Consider the following 21,374-nt stretch of genomic DNA (forward strand, 5'->3'; position numbering starts at 1 on the left):
TGATCTGCAGCAGCATTTAAGAGTACTCCAGGAGAATTTCTGAGGTGGGCTGATACTTGAGAATCACATCCTTAGGTCATTTATAACTCGGGTCTACTACTTTGATAAAGGTAGGGTCATGACCTCCACAGATGGGCAGAGTGAGAGATTGGAGCATGAAGATTATCCACTAGAGCCTCCCTTCTCACATTTACAAGGTATCAAAAAACCAAGTATTTGCAAATTGTGCAGGAAGTATTATTTAGTTATGTAGCCAAGTCATAGTTCTGAATTTCCACTATTCCCTCTGGCAATTCACACTCTCTTACAAACATGTGAATGTTTGTGGTGAGCAGGTTGGGAAGGGTTGTGTTAGTGGAAGGATGAAGTATGGCAACCATATGCTGATGGTTTTCCTAAAATATCTTTTTTAACTTATAGGCTATAAACTTCAGATTTTCATAATCCAACTAGTATTCCCAACCCCATAGTCCTAACTGTCCAGGTCAACTAGTATATTGCTCCACGAGTTCCAATCTTACATTGAGAGGAGAAAAGAGTTTCAAAGAAGGAACATAAAGATCTGTGCATGTAACTATCCCAAATCTCACTTTTTCATTGTCCTCTTTTCTAAGTGTCTTTAAATGTTATTTATTTAACATTTTTTAAGCAGAATTGAACTTTTAAAAGGTCATTTTTGTAGTACTTTCTTGGAACATAGAAGATGAAAATAATGAGAGAAGCAACTTTCAAAAACACATACTACTCTAGGTTTTGTTTTGTCTCTAAAACATGTAATTGGTAGAGGTGATTTTCTTTTGAAAAATTGCTCTATCTTGTCCCTCACTTGCCAACATGGTATAGGAACAGTTTCTATGAGGTTGAATGTGTCATCTCAAAGTGGATTTAACTCCAATCAGAGAAGTTGGAGTGATAAAAGCAAGAAATTACTATAAATCTTCAAGTACATTTTGCTCTTTACAGTATGTTCACTTATCTCTTTAGGGAACGAACTACTCATTTTCTTGTGTTCTCAAAATGTGGCCATTTAAAGCAACGTAATTATAATAATTTTGCAAGCATTTCCTTCCTCATGTACTCATTAACTTAGCTGGAATTGAAATTTTAATAGATACCACTATGACTAGAGTCACATATTTTACATGTAAGTAATTACAAAGTTAGAGCAAAGTTAGAACAAAAGTACTACACCTATTTATCACTTCATGTGCTGATTAATTAGTAGAATTTGGAATCAAGTCAGCCTATAGAGCAAAAGCATACTAGCTAAACTTAAATAAAAAATCCAGGATTTGAAATTTTCATTGATTCTAGGATCTGTTTGTCTGTCTATTGTTGAGAGAGTGTATAATGTTCAGGTAATATCCTAACTTATCACTAATTACAGCCACAAATAAACAGGAGAAAAAATAAATAAAATTGTTTTGGTGACGTTATTAGTGAATGAATTGATAAATTAATGAATGAACTAATGAATAAATTAATATATAAAATGTAATGAGTAAATGAATACATAGTCTTTCCTTTAGTCCAATTTTTCAGATATTGACTATGGGCTACCCTATGCTCTCCTCCCCAAATGCCAAGCCATTTTGTCCTCTCCTTCTAGGCTCTTTTCCTTTTTTATCTGTGGACCAACTGTCATCTTTCTTAACAGAGACTGCTCATCTCCCTGTAACGCCTCTCAGATAACACCAACATTTGGTAGATTTTCTTACGTGTGAATGATAGGACATGCCTTCAAATCCTAGAAGTGTTTGCTTAAAAAAAACATTTAATCTTTTGGTGTTTACTTTTAATTTCACTAAGCCAATGATTATCCTAAGCAAGCTAATCAATCTTCATAATGGCCGATGAAATTATCAAGGCATAAACCAACTCTCAATTGTCTGTACAGTAGTATATCAAAGATACAAATAATCTGAGAATTAGATAAAATCTAATATGTTATCTCATACTGCAACTTTTGTCCAGAGGTGTGTCTTAATGTTTTTATTCTTCCTAGGCCAATAGGCCACATAGAATGATTTTATTTAATTGTAATAGGTCAAATGATTTTGACTAATATTAGCACCAACTAATGAACACAAGATATGTGCTAGATTTTTAATGTTTATATCATCGTTATGCAACTAAATTAGGGCCAATGAAAGATGTTAACAATTTTTAAGTAAATAGTATAATAGGGAACAGTTACTGGATGTGAAATTGCAATATTCTACAGTTAACAGGACAAGTATCAAAACCAATTTATCTTCCATAGAAAGCAAAAATCGATATGCTTAGAAATATGTTGACTTTCATAATGAAGCCATATTGATATTCAATATTTTTATGGATAATCTACCAACTGAAATATCTAAATAGATAAGTTAACTGCATTTATGGATTTCTCAGGAAGGTTCTGCTTCACGTGGCCTTAGAGATCATCACATTTATCAGAGTTACAAAGTGCTTGCCTGGTGAATTTACTAACCACATTTAATTTAATATGAACAGTGTCTTTCCGTTGGGTTTAATGATTCTAATTTTATAAGTAATAAAATTGGAAATCAGAAGTATTAGGTAACTTGTCTCAGGACACATGGGTACAAAGTGGCAAGAGCCATGATTTAAACATAGGTCCATTTTATAGGAAATAGCTCACAAAACACTACTATGTCCTACACAGTGTATGGGAGGCATTCACTTCACAAAGGCCTCACTGACTGCATTCATAACCAATAATACTGATGCCTTGCAAAAATTATTACTGTGGATATTACTTTCCAGCACACTTCTATAGTCTAAAGTAAAAATGCAGTTTCTCTCAAGCACAGATAGAGAGTGACTTCTGAATTCCTCTGTATGGCAACTTAGCTGTTGCTGAGGAATAGTTGTGGGCATGTATTTATCCTTTCTCTACATTTTCAGAGCCAAGTGTATCTTTTGCAAAACACTGCAGGGTTTTCCTCTTGCCACAATGCAAAGGTTTTCCTCCTTTTCTAACACTAATTTTCCTCACCTACTTCCAATGTACTATAAGATTTGGAAATGAAATACTGCTTGAGGCTTTGAGATATAAAATCAAGTTAACTTTATCCCACACAGAACCTGCTCTCTAGGGACTGCATGATCTTTCATATCTCTATTGCCCTGTTGCTGATCTACAGGAACCGAAAAAGAAGCCAATCCAGGAAGGAGCTGGCTCAAGATGTGCAAATGGCAAATCCCATTAGAATGGATTTACAATTCAATTACATGAAGTCCAAGGTACTGGGCAAATTATTGGGCATATTATTTCATTAGAGCAGTATTTCACTGTATTGAAAAAAGGAGTTATTAGCTAGACCTTGGAAAGACAGTTAAAGATCATTGATCTAACATGATTTGACTTGTTTATAAAGTATTTCCTAAAGCTAGTTTCATCTGTCATAGATTGTTACAAGAAGTTTCATTTTAGCTTTTCAAGAAATGGGGAATTGCTAAATAACAATGGAGAGCCTCATGTGTATATTTCTGCTGGGCAGAAACTACATATGTTTTAATTTGTAGGTCTGTGAATGCAGAGCATTTTCTGAAAACTTACCACTCAACAGATGACTCATAACACATCAATATTTTATCTCAGTGAATAGAACACTAAACTCTATTCAAATTACAGTTTATTCAAAAATTTCATCCAACAAAGATTTTCTATTTATTAACATTCTTACCAAAACGTATCCAAGAACTCAGTTGAGAAAGGGGTAAGATTGAAAAGGGAAAACAGTGAAACAATATTTGGAAATTACAAATAGCATGGCTCATATTTACGGTTCAAGTTTGTTTTCTTCATTTAAATGGATAGTTCTCCAGTTTAAGAAAAAAATGAAAGATCTAGAAAAGGATTAGTAAATCCTTGAAGGAGTTGTGTAGATATGTCTTTTGAAGAATCACATTATATATGGAAATACTTGACTTCTAAATGGAGCTACTGCCCAATTCTGAAATGAAGCCTTATGATTTTATAGAAGCCTAGATAGGGAATCTGAAACTCCACGTTCTATTCCCAGTTGACCTTTCACTCATTATGTAAATTCTGAATACTTTTTTTTTTTATCATTTCTTATGCTTCTTTTCTTTAACTCCTTCCACAGAGGAGAATTAACTCTTTCCCTCCTAGTCTTCTCACTGAACTAAAGATCAATTCTTGCTGTACATTTATTCACTCATTCAAAGCATTTTTTCATTAAGAATCAGTCTTTTTTCTGGCACTGATGACAGAGCAGTGAACAAGAAAATCAAGTACTGGTCCCATTCAGCTTCGCAGAGAGGCAGGGAAGCAAATAAATGAATTTTAAAAAATAATCAGAGGGATGTGATAAGGGTTGGAAATACATAAATGGCTTTGCTAAAAGAGAGAAAAACTAGGGATGGTTTTGAATTCAGAGTTAGGTAAATTCTACCTACGAAGATTACATTTAATTTGATGCATGAATTTTATAAAGGATCCAAAAATATTATAGATGGAGAAAATGGTTGATGTAAAGATCTAAGGAGATGTACATAGTTGTAAAGGTCTTTACATAGATGTAAAGATCTATGTGAAATTGGGATATTCAATAAAAGAAATTCTAGTGTGCTTAGGAAATGATGGACTTGACCTCCCTGGGCTTCATTTATGTGGGACAGTGGAGAGCATGACAAATTAGGGAGAAACTGCCATCTATAAGACTAATTACCTCACCCAGTCCCACACTACTGCTTTGGTCCACTGTTGGACTACATTTCCCAGCCTTTTTGTGATCAGTTATCATCATATGTCTTGAGTATAACTGGCAAAACATGAGTATAAATGGCTCATGCCACGTCCAGGCTTAGCTTATAAAGGTGTCTCACGCAATACTCCATACTCTTTCTCCAGGCTTGATTTAAATCACCAGGTTGAGGCAGACTGAGCCACAAAATGAAAGGAGTTTGTGTTACTAGTTTACTATGAAGGAGACCCATACCCTCACCAGAAAAGCTATTTTGAACTACATGAGGACAAAAAATAAACCACTACTGTGTTAAGCCACTGAAGTTTTCAGGTTTATCTGTTATCACAGCTACTCTCACCTAAACTACTCGAGTAAAACATTTGGATTTTATTCTAAATGGCAACAGAATATATCGACAGGTTTTAAACAGTGTTCGTAATATAAAAATTCATATTTTAAAAATATTCTTGATACAATGTAGAGAATGGGTTGTCAAAAAAAAAAAAAAAAAAAAGGAACAAGGAAACCAGTTAGGAAGTTACTAGAATAGACCAGACAAAAGATGGCAGTAGTTTTGGGTTGACTGGTAATCCTACAGATGGAGCAAAGTGAACACATTTTTGTATACTTTGAGGCTAAACAAACAAATTTTGCCATATATTGGTTGGGGGAAGAGAAAGAAAGAATTTGCAAGGATGTTTCTAAGTTTTTATTTTAAATTTATTTAAATAATCATTTTTAAAAATTTTTTTAAATGTTTTAAATTTACAGAAAAGCTACAAAAATTTTACTGAGATTACTAGTGTATCCTTCACCCAGTTGCTAACATCTTACATCACTATGGTATATTTGTCACAACTAAGGAATCAACATTTGTACATTACTATTAATTAACCACTAAACTTTATTTGAATTTTATTAGCTTTTTCTCTAATGTCCTTTTTCTGTTCCAGGGTCCTATCCTGGAACAGCATGTTATATTTAGTTGTCATCTCCTTAGCTTCATTAGGTGCACAAAAATTTCTTAATTTTCTTTGTTTTATTTATTTATTCGTTTGTCTTTGACTTTCACAGTTTTGAGATGTACTAGTCAGGTATTTTGTAGATTGTTCCTTAATTTAGGTTTTTCTGAAAACCTTCCCATGGTTGGACAAGGATAATGAGTTTTTTTTTTAAAGGAAGATCATAGAGATAAAATATCATTCTCATTACATTGTATCAAGGGTACATACTAATGACTTTTCACTGGTCATGTTAATCTGATCACCTGCCAAGGTAGTTAGTTAAATTTTTCTATTGTAGGTTTACCTTTTACTTCCCATATTCTGTATTTGTAGACAAGTCAGTAAGCATAGCCCATACTCAAGGGTGGAAAGGATTGGTCATTTAAGCTCCAGCTCCTTGAGAGGAGAGTATCTATCTAAATTATTTGGAATCCTTCTATACAGAAGAGTTGCTGCTCTTCTATGTATATGTTTATTCACTCATTCACTTACATCATTATGTATTCATAAATATTTATTTTATACACTTTGGTGTATAATCCACTACCATTTTTTTGTTCCTTACATTATTCCAGCTTTGGCCACTGAGAGATCTTTCACATTGGCTCCTATATCCCCCTGACAAGAACAATATTTTTGGTGCTTGGGAATATCCTTACTTTTTGTCACTACAATGTGTCCCAGATTCATCTTGTATTCCTGCTTTAGTCCTAGAATCAGCCATTTCTCCAAGGATCTCTATTTTATTTTATTGGAGAGTGAAATTGGAAACCAAGGCCTAGACACTAAGTATGTTCATTGCTACTGAGATGTCATGCTTGAAGGCTCTCTGTGAATATAAAAAATTATTTATGCAGACTAACCTGTATATATATGTTATATATCTGTCTGAATCTATATTAAGCTAAACCTGAATTCATACTGATATCTGAGACTCTAATTTAGCACCGCATGTTTATTCTAGCCTCCCTCTGGCTAATCTGCAATTTCCCTTTCCAACAGTGAGAAACCTGGCACCCACCATCTGTCATCCATTTATTTATTTGTTTAACCCCAGGATTTATGTACAACTGTTTCAGAATTATTAACCTGTACCTCTGTGAGAAACAACTCTACCATCCAGAGTAGAATGTATATATACAGTTCCTTTTCTCTTTAGCTTTACAATTTCCAGTCAAAACACTATTTTCCAATGTTACCTAGGTCAACATCTTTATCCCCCACTATCTTCAGTGAAGATGTGTCATGTAATTGCAATATAGTTAATTCTTTTGTCACAATCTGCATCTCTTCCCAGTATCCCCTGAAGTTCTGGTTGACCTCCTCCTCCTCCTCCTCCTCCTCCTCCTCCTCCTCCTCCTCCTCCTCCTCCTCCTTCTTCTTCTTCTTCTTCTTCTTCTTCTTCTTCTTCTTCTTCTTCTTCTTCTTCTTCTTCTTCTTCTTCTTCTTCTTCTTCTTCTTTTCTCCTTCTTCTTCTTCTTCTTCTTCTTCTTCTTCTTCTTCTTCTTCTTCTTCTTCTTCTTCTTCTTCTTCTTCTTCTTCTTCTTCTTTTCTCCTTCTTCTTCTTCTTCTTCTTCTTCTTCTTCTTCTTCTTCTTCTTCTTCTTCTTCTTCTTCTTCTTCTTCTTCTTCTTCTTCTTCTTCTTCTTCTCCTTCTTCTTCTTCTCCTTCTTCTTCTTCTTCTTCTTCTTCTTCTTCTTCTTCTTCTTCTTCTTCTTCTTCTTCTTCTTCTTCTTCTTCTTATTCTTCTTCTTCTTCTTCTTCTTTTCTACTTATTCTTCTTCTTCTTCTTATTCTTCTTCTTCTTCTTCTTCTTCTTCTTCTTCTTCTTCTTCTTCTTCTTCTTCTTCTTCTTCTTTTTAATTTGCTTATATTAGATTTACTCTTCATTGTGTAAAGTTATCTAGGTTTTGACAAATGTATAACGTAATGTATCCACTACTAGGGCACCATACAGAATATTTCCAGCATCTCAAAATTCTCCTGTGCCTTCCCTCACCAAACAGAACCCTCCCCTCTCTGAGTCTCTTGACTTGGGTCTCTTGAAATAGGAAAGACCATGAAATTATTCAGTTTAGATTTATTGAGTCTGATGGACTTTCATGACATTCAGGGTCAGGAAGTCATCATTGTATTATGTTCCTGCCATGACTAAGTTACTTTCTGAATTTTAGTAGATGTGTCCTGGATGTTTCCAAAGGGGTGAGGTAGAAGAAAATCATTGAAAGAAAGTACAAAAAGTTAAGTGAAATATAATATATGGCTTTTCTTAATTCAGAAAATATATTAGAACCTAAAAACATATTCAATGTCTGTAAGAAGGTAGTTAAAATTCGTATGTGAAAAATTAAGCACTAATTTTAAAATTCACTGGTTTCAGAGTCAAAAGAGAGAGGCCCCTACCAAGGCTGTGTGGCTTTGTCACTCATCATATCTGAGCCAGTGTCACCTATAAAAAGGGTACATCATTTTAGACCTATTTACCTCAATAAGCTTACTAAAAGATAGAGAACTTAGAACACATTTTAAATTTTTAAAAATAAGTTATAACTTTTAATTGTTAACCTTTTTAAGAAACAGACATGAAGATGTAGTCACCTTTAAGCATGGATAAAACAATATTTTCTAGCGAGGAAACCATGTGGAAAACAGTATACATTAGCAATGTATATGATGTTTCAGACTGATTCTTAAAAAAGACAAATTATCTGTAGCCATTCCTAACTGAATTCTCTTGAAAGCAGCAATTTCCAAAAATTATATCTTTTGGAAAGAGGGAAATAGCATCAATAGTATACTTAACTAAATGACTAATTCCCAATTTTACCATAAGCAATTCAGTTCTTAAAATTAACATGAATTACAAAGAAGAAAAAAACACAGATGGTTATCTTCAGACTTTTCAAGGAGAAATACTACTCTCGATTTAATCTTCAAAACCTGACACGTGCTATTGACAGTATTAAGCAATATGACTTGTAACTCAAGTGCTATGTGCCTGCACTGTGTGTGTATGTGTGTGTGGTAGACTCTGGAGACAGAGTGAACTTGTTGATAGATCTGCATGTACCCTATTCCCCCCATTAATGGCCTACAACCTAAATACTAATTTTGCTTGCTGTCTGGCAAAAGTGGAATCAAATAAACACAATGCATGTTAGTAGTGGTAGTTGTGACCGTGTGTGGTGTCAGGCCACCACAATTCTTCCTGGCATACCACGGGGATGAAACCATTGCAATAAGCCTTTTGTCATAGCCCAACAACAGAAAAATGATAGAAGTTTTGTTAGAAGGCATATATCTAGACATATAAGGATATCTAAACCATTTTAGGTCTCACTCAGCAAAGCACATGTGAAAAATCGAAAGTATATATTATTTTTTTTCCTCCATTAGAATCTGAAAATGTGAGTCATTATTTCAGTGATAGACATAGAAGTTACAATGATCAGTTTGAAAATTAGTAAATAATTATTGGAAATAATTTGTAAAGTTTAGATAATATATATAGCTTGAGAAATAAAATTACTTTTTCCTAAACCTTTCAGCTTCGCACTACACGCTGCTATAAAGATAATCTCAGAAAGTGCCACATAAAAGAGTTAACAGTAAAAGAGCTTCTAAATATAAAGGGGAAATGTTGTAGCTCTAGGATAATGGCAAGAGTGCAATATACTTGCCAAATTCTGCAGCAGTCTCTTGACCTAAATTTAGAGAGGCTAGCAGCGGATCAAATGTTGGATGGGGAATTAAGAAGATTGTTGCTTCAGTCACATGTACATGCCAAGGTTGTGTTGCCAAGAGGAACCTTGATGTTTAAGGATCACAAGAAGAGAAGGGAAGAAAAGAACATCCTGGGGCACCTGGGTGGCTCAGTCAGTTAAGCATCTGCCTTTGGCTCAGGTCATGATCCCAGGTCCTGGGATCAAGTCCTACGTCAGGCTCTCTGAACAGGGAGCCTACTTCTCCCCCTCCCGCTGCCTGCCACTCCCCCTGGCTTGTGGTCTCTCTCTCTCTATCTCTGTCAAATAAATAAATAAAATCTTAAAAAAAAAAGAGTGCCCTGACCATTTGTCCTAATTAAAGATAAAATGGTACGAGCAAAACACCCAAAGAAAGGGTTTTAATCATTCTTAGTAATAATTTCTCGGCAGGGGTGGTCTTGGAAGACTTTTCTGTTATCCCTTGTGGATGGAATTTGTACCCCTCCTCCTCTGTTGACTTAGCTATTATAGATTGAATGTGTATGCCCCCACAAATATCATAGGGTAAATCTTAACACCCAAGGTGATGGTGTTAGGAAGTGGGACATATGGAAAGTGATTAGTTCATCAGCGTGGAACCTTTATAAATGGCATGAGTGACCTTATAAAAGAGACCCCAGAGAGTTCCCTCATCCCTTCTGCCATGTGAGGACACAGTGAGAACACAGCCCTTTATGAACCAGGAGTGGGTTCTTACTAGACAACAAATTTGCCCCTGCCTTGATGCTGGACTTCCAGCCTCTGGAACGTGAGAAATAATTATCTGCTGTTGTTAAGCTACCCAGTGTATAGTATTTCACTAACACAGTCTGAACAGACTAAAACATAGGCCTTCCACCTGGTTAACTTCCTTGGACACAGACTCATAAAGACATGCTACCATCAGTCCTGACGCTGGGATAGGGTATGATACAGTCTGTCTACACAGCAATTCCAGCATTTGAACATGACACACTGGTTAATGACTATAATAGCCTGATGCTTTCCTTCTATATCTGTTTATTCCCCTGAATTATTGGTATCTCCTTAATAAATGTTATAAATTACAATTTTCTTGCCCTTAAGAAATGTATAGGAGATAAATTCTGGTGGAAGGATGTGGATCAGGGTGAGGGGGCTCTCCCCTCAAAGAAGATGTTTTGTAAGGCATAAGTTAAGTAGCCAGATTTTTGTAACAAAAGAGAAGGCCCAGAAACAGACCCAAGTCCAACTCTGAGCTAAGCACATCATAAAAAAGCATTCCAATTATGGAACAAGTAACCAACTATTCAAGAAGTAATGATAGGACACTTGGGTAACTCTCGAAGACAGAACTATATGTCATCTGGAGTGGGTTCTGAAGTCGGACTCTGTACAATGTGAGTCCTAGCTTTTCAACCTACTTTCTCAGTGATTTTGGAAAATTATTTCAAGTCATTCTGCTTCACTTAATGTATTTAGAAAAGGAGGAATATAATCTACCAGCTGAAGAGATTGACAGAGTTTAATGATATTCTCTACATATACACATACTTAGAAAAGCACTTGACCACAGTAAATGTGCCATAAATGTTAAATATCAAAATTATTAGAAATATCAGACAAATATCTCATTAAATGGATCTGTATTACATGTAAATATCTAAAACAATAAAATAAAATAAAAAGTAAAATAAAATAAAAGTTTCATTTTATCTTAGTGTGAGGAAGGTTTTCTAAAGACGATAGGAATCATGTCTAGGAATATGATAGAAAAATAGAAAAGAAAGTTAGACTAACAATATTCTCTTAGAGTTCTTGAGATTATCACAAAAATAATACATATAAAGCTTTTAGTAGGTTGTACAGGGTAGGCCAGTGTCCTTTCAGTGTTCATTAAAAACAAAATGTCAGAACTGGGAGAGAGGATGAGACAAAGGAGATGATAGGAAAAATAAGTTAAAACCAAAGTGGAATCTTTCACAATCCAATAATGATAGTTATCATACAGAGAATTTTAAGGAAGAAGACATATGAGATTCTAGAATTAGAGGACAAAATGTAACACTATATACATTATAGTCCCAAATTAAAAAATTATATTTCTGCATGTGAATATGTGTGAGTGTGTACATACTCACAGGGAGGGCCACACCAAAGAATATACAGAAAATATTACAGACGATTTTCTCTAAGGTAGAATGAGGGGTATCCTTAATGGCAAATATATGCGTGTGTGCATGTGTGTGTGTTTGTATTTTATATAAGTATATTAAACATGTAAATATATTTATATATGCATGACTATATATATTTTATATAAATACATTAAATATATAAATATAATATACACTTTAGAGTCCCTCTAAATTTCTACCGCAAATATATATTAATCATACAATTAGATAAGGTATCTTGATGTAAAATAAACAAATGTTTCTGTAAAAACAACGACAGGGGTGCCTGGATGGCTCAGTCGTTAAGCATCTGCCTTCAGCTCATGTCATGATCCCGGAGTCTTGGGATCGAGCCCCGCATCGGGCTCCCTGCTCCGCGGGAAGCCTGCTTCTCCCTCTCCCACTCCCCCTGCTTGTGTTCCCTCTCTCACTGTGTATCCCTCTGTCAAATGAATAATAAAATCTTTAAAAATACATACATACATAAAATAAAATAAAATAAAATAAAATAAAATAAAATAAAATAAAATAAAATAAAATAAAAACAATGACAAAATAGAATCCAGTCAAGGAAAACTGTTAAGGCATTTCCTAAAATTCAAATAAACTGTCACCTCAGGAACAATGTCTCAGCTTTTACATTTTTTCATAGATACTGGCAGAAAGACGTGAATTTTCTGGGTCAGAGCAAGAAAACAGATATAGCACAGACCAGAGTAACATCTCGCCCTTGTTCTCTGAGCCCCCATTCCTGCAGAGCAACACGGTGAGGCTCAGGTGTTACCTGTGCATAAATACAGGAGAAGGACACAGATATTAGGGAGCCCTGATCTTACCCAGGTACTGCTGGCTTACCCATGTGATCTCCTCTTCAGAGAGAGAGAGAGACGTTACCGTTATTACTCTGGAATTCAAATCTGCTCCAGGGAGAAGAGCAGCCCTCCCTTTCAAGTCTACTCGCTTAGACAAGCATCCTAAAAAGATAGTCTGGAGAGAATTGGCTGATGAGGTTTTGTTCAGAAAGTCAGACCTGCAGAATGTGAGAGATCAAGGCAAAATTGTCTCCCAGTAAAACCATCTCACTAATTTATAAAGATAGATAAAGTGGGTCTATTTGAAGGTGCAAATTCAGTAAAGCATTGTCACTGCTGTCATAGACGTCTGACTATGAGATCTTCGTCAGCATGTGCTCAAACACATGGTTTTGAACTTCTCTGTTTAGCTTTTTTTTTTTTAAACTACTATTTCCATACCTTATCTGTTCATGTTGGTTGTCTGGATTTGAATTCACATTTTTCTTATGATTGAGGAAATTAAATTAATGCTACAAAGTTTTTCTTCGACCATTTGGAAATTCATATAAACCATAAAGATAGAGATCTTGGTCAGCTTTATTCAATACTCTAAGTGTATTTATCAGCCTTCATTTTATTGTTCACTCTTGTCCACAGGCATCTCATAAAGCTTAAATCTAGACAAAATAGCAAACAAAGCAACATCAGTGATGTTGAAGTGTGTGAGGCCGATGGTAAGAGAGAGATAAGAAAATGAAAGCTTTCCTGTATTGTGTTGAGTGCAAAAAGCTGGCTTTTGTTTTTTGTTGTTTGAAAAAGCCAAGATTTGTCTTGCCATTCTTCATTTCAAAAATGCACACCCTAAAATAATTATAGGTGAAAAAATGATTGATTAAGAAATATAACAATTTCTTTTAACTTAATACCTGTGTTTATGCACTCATTCAGAAATACATATATGTTTGACCCTTGCCCAGTGGTGGTCAAAGAATTATACCTTCACTTATAATCCATAGACACAGGGATGGCTGACTGCAGAGAGCATTTTTTTCCTGATGCTCCAGGGATTAATAGATATATTGTGGGATATAAACCATGGCAAAACTAAGACGTCAACACTAAGGAGGAAGTATGAGCTAATCTTTGTGAACACAGGCAGGCTTCCTTATAGTCAGGTGGAAGCAGGGAGAGAAATAGCACAATACTTCAGGAAAGGAGCTTTGTGTTATTTGAGGCAGAAGCTAACTTCAAAGGAATTGAGAGAGCACAGCTTGAAATTGCTAGGTCTGCAATGCACAGCATTCATCTGAGCACCTGGAAAACCAAAAAGCCAACTGTATCAGTACCATTCTTTCTTGGAAGTCTCTCTCTGAAGGGGCCTAAAGTTGGCATTTGAGTTAACAATATGACTCCTTATTTTTCCAGGAACCATGAGTCTTATTGGTAGCTTTTGGCAAGACTCTCATTTTCCACTTGAATCAACAGATTATATTCTTTTTCTCATTTTCTATAACCTCAGTTTGAGAGTGAATACAAGGGAGGAACATTAGAATGTCCAATGTGTATTTTCCAAAACATTATGAATAAAGCTATAACCAAGTGAATTTCCCAGTCACCTACCTGGTTATCAATAAAGCCATAATTTGAGTCACTAAAATAATGACTCAATTCCTTGGCCTAACTCCTTAGTGATAAAATTTCTTTTCAATGGCTCTCTGCTGCTGGATGGACTAGGGAGACCCTGGGGCCCTGAGGCCTCCTCCCAGCCAGTCCGAGGATGCTGCTGGAAGCTCTTGGTCTCATCTCAAGAAAGAATGAAGACAGACCAGAAACAATGGTCGAGGGGTACAAGTAAAAGTGTTCATTAAAGTGAGAGTACCTTCTCGGGGTGTCTGGGTGGTACAGTCAGTTGAGCATCTGACTCTTGATTTTGTCTCAGGTCCCGATCTCAGTCGTGAGATCAATCCCCACACTGAGTGCAGAGCCTGCTTGGGATTCTCTTTCTCTCTCCCTCTGCCCCTCCCTCTCATGCTCTCTCTCTCTCAAATAAATAAATAAATCTTTAAAAAACAAATAAAGTGAGAGTACACTCTCAAGATGTAAGCATGGGCAAGCTCAAGGGATAGCTGCACATCCCAGAATTTGAGTTTCTATCTTTTATTGACAGTTGTTAACTAGGGGGTGGAATATTTTTTGCCTGGGGAGGGGATATTTTGGGAGCAGGGTTTCACGTCTTTTCTCGTTTACTTGGTCAGGGTTTCCGGTCTTCTTTGTCTTGGGCCTTGTCTGGCTCCTTGTGACTTTATTTTTGGAATGATGCCAGGGCAGACCTCTAATTTTGCCAAATAGCTGACCGTGACTTCTTTGCTGGCCTCCAACATCCCATTAAAACCTAACTGCCTACACTAACAACTCTCCCTCTCCTATCCCTTCTGTCCTGCCATCTAGCTTCCTTCAAAAAACACTTTAATGATTTATCACATACATTAGTTAAAAAAAATGGGAGGCTTTTTCTTTTCAGGAAAGACTAGAATTTAAGCACTTATAAACTTAAGTATCTTAGCAGAAATTAAGACACATAATATAATTCTCTAAACTTTATTAACATCAATTCTTCTAAGCAGGTATGACCTTAAAATTGTGTGTATCGGGGGTCGGGGTAGCAAGGGAAGGCAACATCTATTTGTTTGTCCACTTCAGTGGATTTTATTTGATTTTTTTTAAAGATTTTATTTATTCATTTGAGGGAGAGTTGGAGACAGAGACAGAGCACAAGCAGGGGGAGAGGCAGAGGGAGAGGGAGAAGCAGGCTCCTCGCTGAGCTGGGAGCCTGATATGGGGCTCAATCCCAGGACCTGGAGATCATGACCTGAGCCAAAGGCAGACCCTTAACCATCTGAGCCACCCAGGTGCCCCATCACTTCAATGGATTTTAATTCCTTCCTCCCTTTCACTTGTCTTGGGTATTCCGGTTCCCGGAAACCATGTGCAGCCCCTGGTAACTTACTGGTAAATTCACCTCAAACACGGTGCAGATGAAGGAGAAATACCAGAATCACCTCCCTATTTGAAGAATTTCACTTTGGCTCCTTTTTTTTTTTTTAAGATTTTGTTTTATTTATTTGAGAGACAGTGAGAGAGCACAAGAAGGGGTAGAGTCAGAGGAAGAAGCAGACTCCCTGCTGAGCAGGGAGCCCGACGCAGACTCGATCCCAGGACTCCAGGATCATGACCTGAGCCAAAGGCAGTCACTTAACCAACTGAGCCACCCAGGCGCCCCTCACTTTGTCTCTTTTGCAGACACACCTTCTTTTCTCTCTCTGTTACTAATTCCTGAGGTTCCTCTTTGTAGCCTGTCCTAACTTCATACTTGCCTCTCCATCATCCCACAAGTATCAAGAGACACCAAAGCTAGATCTCAAACACAGGCTCCTTTGCTCATTCTAATGCAGTTACTCTAAAACCTCTCTTCTGGTGTACTATGTCACATTGACATCACCTTAAATTATTAAAATGGTGGCTATTAAATGCAGGTACCTAGGAAATATTGAAGCAGGCCATTTTATTTAGCTGCCTTGCCTCAACTTTTCAAATCTTATTGATGGAGAGCTGTCTACTTCATCTGTGTATCTGCGTCAGGTGTTTTAGTTCAGGTACCTGTGTCATGGAATCAGCTCTGAGCAAACCTGCAAAGGCAAGGCTTCTCTTTGCTGATCCCTCAGTTTGATGGATCTTCTGCTTTCTCCATTATTAAAGCCCATTTTCAGAAGAGTTTCTGCCTTTGTTTCCCTTTTTAGTCACTTTCAAATGAAGTCAACAAATAACCTCAACTTCAAGTAACATATAGCATCAACAATTGTAACCTCTGCTAAAATCATTTGGGTCTAAAACACTTTTGCAAAAACTCTCCTTTTCCCACTAAATGAAGAATTTTAAGAATTTCTAAAGAATAGAAGTTATTTGAAAAGACAAATTTACTTCAGTGTCCCTAAAATCAATCATCATAGATGCTGCCTTGTTCCACAATAAATTAGATGAGTGTCTTGTTAGATAAGGATGTTGTTCAATGTTTTAAATGTATAATAAAGCCTCGAATAGAGTAGACTCTTATAAACATCTGTTAATAATAATGGTCATTGAATCATCCATTCACTCATCTAACAATTGATAACCTATTATGCAAGAAGCCTTATACAAAGCATATGTATGTATATTATTATGTATAAGTAGTTAGCTATGTATTTAGGGGAAAACTGAATAGCAATTAAAAAACCATCCGGTACACTAAGCAATGCCAACTACATTGATAAATGTATTCATTTGAATTTGGAAAAATCCAAAATGAATTTTTGTTCTACCTATTCGTACAAAAGGAACACTTTATTCTCAGAGATGCTTTATCTTTATTTAAATCTGTAGTTGAAACTGATAACTCATGCACTTTTATGAATTTATTTCAAGACAACAATTGTTGATTTGTTAATTCCTTTTGTTGTCACCTTTAATCCCCAGATAATAAAACATATTTCAATCTTATTTTCATTTTATCCAGTTTAGTCTCTTCAAAATTAAATTGTACAGTCTTAAAATTCATGATACAAATTATGAAAAATGGGCATAGAAAGTCCACGGATACCATCAATAAGCAATTAGTCACAGAAAACCTGTGACAGAGATTTTAACATTTACATAGCACTTTGAAATATAGCTGCAGTTTGTATCAGAATCTCAATGTCCAGTCACTGATCTTTTTCTAGAGAAAGTTAGTAAATATTCTGAAATGTAGTTTTTTTTGTTTTTGTTTTTTGCTTTTTATTTACTTGCACTATAAAGTTGTAGCCAGGGCACAGGGGTGTAAGAGCCCCAGACCAGGTTCAACCACTCACCACTGACAAACTCCAAAGCAGAGAAACAAATGATGGTGAAACAAGAAAGGAATTTATTTCCATGAGGCTAACACCAAGAAGACAGTGGACTAATGTCTCCAAGACTCTCCCAAGTGCTGGAAATACTTCCAGGTTTACATAGATAAAGGGTGGAGCAAAGGTGGGCAGGTCTGGGCAGGTGGGCGGGTTTGGATAAGTGGGCAGTGCAGGTGGGTGGTGAAGGTGAAATCTGCCACTGTTTTGGAGTCAATCGAGGGGTGGGAGGGTGGCTTTGCTGGTTCAGGGCAGTCCTTATTGCTTGACGGGGTAGTTTTGGTTCCCATCATGGGATGCTTTGTCCTCCTGATCTTGAAGTCAAAATGGAGGCAGCTGAAGTCCCCTTTTATAACAAAATGAACTCTTTTAATCTCTGTTCTCTAAACTAAAAAGAATATTCATTACGCACACACACACACACACACACACACACACACTCAAAGTATCATTGAAATGTCTTCTTCTTTCCATTTGTAGTAAATATAGTGCAAAAATGGACCAAATCCTTTGCCCTTCTCTGTATCATTTTTGTTTGTTTGTTTTTCTTGTGGTTTTGAGTTGCCTAATGAAACTGCTTACGAGCATAAAGTTGAACAAAAATCAAAATGGCCACACTAATGCTTCAGCACAACTCGATTTTAAAGTAACCTTTTTCCCATCTTTTACAAACCTCTCCTCCTCCCTTCTTAGCCTCTTGTTTCAGGAACCTGGTGCCACCATAAGATATGATGAAGGAGGCTAACAGTATGGACACAATGCCTGTCAAAACTGACTAGAGCCTGTATATCCCCATAAAACCCCCCCGCCCCTCCCTCCAGGGGAGTGTGCAGGTTTTGAAGGCCGTAGCCTGCTGCAGCCTCCTTTGCCCAGCAAAGGAAATAAAGCTATCATTCCTCTTTATCCCAAACTCTGTCTTCAAGTTATATTTTGGCTCCAAAGTATGGAGGTCAGTTTTCAACAGCACTATCTGACTCTGAGCTTGGCCATGGCACTTGCATCGTCCAGTAAGAAGTTAGTAGATGTGACTCAAATAGAAACTTGTAAAAAGTGCTTGGTCCTTTCCATTTTGCTCGTCCTTCTGCCATTAGCATGAGAAATGCCAAGACTAGCTTGCTAGAGAATGAGAGATTTAAGGAGCTCAGTCAAGTTGCCCTAGTCCTTCCCGCAAAGGCCATCCCAGATCAGTATTAGTCAAATGATCATGAGAAGTATGTGATTCCAGACAAGATCAAGAAAACTGAAGAATGAGGGAAGAAAGTAATTTTCTCTCTACTCTTCTAAGTTCTTGGCTGAGGCAGTGGTGAGGGGCTGTAGTTAAAGGGGAAGGTGAAGAGGTATGAAAATGTATGGAATTCTTCTTTTTTGGTATCTGTGTCTGGGTGTTAAGTAACTCATTGGTCAGTTCAGGCTTATGGATAGGTCACCTAATGGGCCTGTTTGTATTCAACAGGGGGTAAGAGGTCACTGTGGGCCCTTCTACCTTACTCCGATTTCCATTGTTCAAGTCGGTTGCTTAAAAGTGGCTTCTACATGAGATGCCCAGAAAAACTGAGTAACTCCCCCAAATGACTCAAGAAGTCACCTTAAATACAATCTCCAACTAAAGACAAAAGAAGATGTCAGAGGGTGGTGAGCCAGTTATGGGAAGTTTTCAGGCAAAACACAGTAAACAAGGGTATGATTGTTATGCAGATTTAAGTCTCTGCCTCCTCCAATGATAAGGGTTTCTAGAGATTTAGTCATCCTCCTCTTCCTGCCAGAGCATGGAAGACATCCTTAGGAATGGACATTTCTGTTATAAATATAAATGTCTCTTATAAAGGGTAACTTCTACTTGGTTTTCAGAACTTCTCCTGTTCTGCTGTCTCTTCAAATTAATCAACCTAAAATAAACTTTATGCCAAAGTGATATTTTAGAATGACAAATTCTGCTCTTTAAGAGCAACCTGGATAGTCAACTAGCATACAAAAATACTTAGCTTCTTTTTTTTTTCCTTTCTTTCTTTTTTTTTTTTTGACTTTATTTATTTGTCAGATAGAGAGAGTGAGAAAGAGCACAAGCAGGGGGGGAGGGGCAGGCAGAGAGAGAAGCAGGCTCCCTGCTGAGCAAGGAGCCTGATGTAGGACTTGATCCCAGCATCCTGGGATCATAACCTGAGCTGCAAGCAGACACTTAACTGACTGAGCCACCCAGGCATCCCCAAAATACTTAGTTTCTATGCTATTGAGGTTTTATGATCATTTATGACAATTAATAACCCATATACTTTCCTCTTACATGATTTGAGGATCTTGTTGAAAGAGGACTTCAACTACCTCCATTTGGACCTCAGTGTGTACTTTTTAATTGATTAAGTTCTTCTTTCCAGTTTATCTCTTATTTTAGGCAAAAGACCCAATGGGCAAAATGTCCATGGGAACCAAAACTATTCCAGCAAGCAACAAGGACTGCCCTGAGGCACTAAGAGCCCGCATCATTGACCCCAAAAGATAATGATTAGCCAGACCTTTACTGTCCACCTGCATGTACCCACTGACCTTTGTCCCACATTTTCCTTAAATAAACCTAGAAGTATTTTCAGCACTTTGGAGACAGTCTTTGAGACAATGGTCTGGTGTGTTCCTCGTGCTGGCCTCACTGAAATAAATCCCTTTCTTCTTTTACCACCACTCATCTCTCTGTCTTTGGATTTTGGGGATTGGCCGAACCAAGTTTGTTTGGGACCCCAAGCCAGGTGACCTTTACCCCTGTGTCCTGGTTACATTATTTTATTTATCTAAGCTATAATTATATTAATAAGATGACTAATCTTTCACCAACATTCCTTATCCAATTCATCCTTCCTACCACTGGGGTTCATCTTTCTTTTTAGATGATAGATAATAAGATGTCCCTGCTCAAAACCTCTAGTAATCCTCTGTGCCTATCAGATCAATCCAAACTCCTTACCCTGGCATTGAAGCCCTCCAATGTCAGCTCATATTTGCCAATACTTCTGATATCTTTCCCACTAGAATGCCCTCTCTTCTCCACTCCTATATCTACAAATATTCCCCATTCTGGAGAATGGAACCGAAATCCTACTTCTTTCTTAGTTAACCAGCCAAGAGTAATTTCTTTTTCTTCTAGGTGATCTCACCTAATTCTTTGTTCATGCATGTCTTATGGCACTCACCACATTCTGATTTATAAAATAGTCGATATGTGAACAAGTCTTATCTCACCTTATACCCTGCTCTACAATTAAGGGCAGAGATCTGGGTCACCCCCTCTCTTCCTCAGTCACCCTTTCTGCATGTTCCTTCATCTGTCTTATCAAACCCACTATCGGAACTCCCTTCCTGACTTGAGTTTCGAGTGTCCCAATCTTGGACGACTAGTTCCTCACTTCCTAGCTCATTTTCTCTGGTCCTAGATCCCAGCAATTCTATCATCTCATCAGCCCTATACCTTTTCACTGCCCAGAAAAATCTTATTACACAAGCTGGGTCACATGGTTTATTTTCATACACCTTTGTATTTTATTCTCTACTCCCTAGACGTCCTTTCCTCTCTCTGTCTTAATCACCTGGTAAAACCTCAGCTCAGAATAAATCACATTTTTTTCTGTCCCTTCCACAGCTGCATCTTATAGCTGTATATGGCAGGAGAAAATCATACAACCATTGTGTTGGTTAATTTCATGTGTCAACTTGACTGAACCATGGGGTGCCCCGATATTTCGTTAAATATTTTTTCTGAATGTGTCTGTGAGGTTATGTCTGGATGAGATTAACATTTGAGTGGATCAAATGAGTAAAGCAGATTGCCCTCCCTTGTGTGGGTGGACCTAATTCAATCCACTGAAAGCCTAAATAGAACAAAAAAGTTGAGTATGAGAAAAATGTTCTCTCCCTCTTTCCCTCTGTCTCTATCTTCAAGCTAAGACATGGGTCTTCCCCTGCTTTCAGACACAGACTTGGACTAAAACTTATATCACCAGCTCTTCTGGTTCTGAGGCCTTCAGATTCAGGCTGGAACTTACACGATTGCTC

Source organism: Zalophus californianus, chromosome 1 (genome assembly GCF_009762305.2).
Source record: "Zalophus californianus isolate mZalCal1 chromosome 1, mZalCal1.pri.v2, whole genome shotgun sequence".
Taxonomy (NCBI): Eukaryota; Metazoa; Chordata; class Mammalia; order Carnivora; family Otariidae; genus Zalophus; species Zalophus californianus.